This window comes from Myotis davidii, unplaced genomic scaffold (genome assembly GCF_000327345.1).
Source record: "Myotis davidii unplaced genomic scaffold, ASM32734v1 scaffold271, whole genome shotgun sequence".
Classification (NCBI taxonomy): domain Eukaryota; kingdom Metazoa; phylum Chordata; class Mammalia; order Chiroptera; family Vespertilionidae; genus Myotis; species Myotis davidii.
The window spans coordinates 2,598,280-2,599,132 of record NW_006284839.1 but is presented as its reverse complement, the minus strand read 5'-3'; positions in this window follow the sequence as shown (position 1 = coordinate 2,599,132).

Here is an 853-nt window from a genome sequence, read left to right as displayed (position 1 = left end):
AATGCCAGGGATGAGGCTCCTGTGGGCAGTGCTCTCAGCTGCATCCGTTTCCCGTGCTGCCAGCTGGACAGAAGTTGGGGAAAGAAGAACGGCTTGCCCGTGATCTGCTTTCTCGCCACCCACCACGATCTAACTGGAAATGGCAAGATGTTTCTTTGAGGGTACAAAAATGCAGGTGTCCATCAGCACACACTGGGTCAGGCACCCTATGGATCCAAGGGCAGACTCGAATGTTCGTTAAGCCTCTGGGGTCAGGAGACCCCACGCCATGGTGACCCTGGAAGCCTCACAGCAAGGCAACAGCAGACCTCTTTCTTCATTGTGTCTCCTTTAATGCCACCAAAGCAATACATTATTACTAAAAGTTTTCTAAGATGCTACCAGTTGATGACTTATTACTCCATTTCCAAATTCTGGGGTTGAAGAACATATACTAAGAATATATGAATAAAAAAATGAATATGAATTTTAAAATGCCCCAGGAGCTTAAAGGAGGAGGAGAGCACTAGGGCGGTGGTGGGGGATTCTGGGGTGAGTGACAGATTCGGGGGGCTTGGCTGAAGGCCAACCAGATAAAGGTGTTCTTTCCCCCTCTTTCACTTTTTGCTCTTTTTTTAAAACATATTTTTATTGATTTCAGAGAGGAAGGGAGTGGGATAGAGAGACAGAAACATCAATGTTGAGAAAGAATCACTGATTGGCTGCCTCCTGCACACCCCCTACTAGGGATCAAGCCCACAACCTGGGCATGTGCCCTAATCTGGAATCGAATCGTGGCCTCCTGGTTCATAGGTCGGCACTCAACCACTGAGCCCCATCAGCTGGACTCCTTTGCCATCTCTTTAATTTCTTT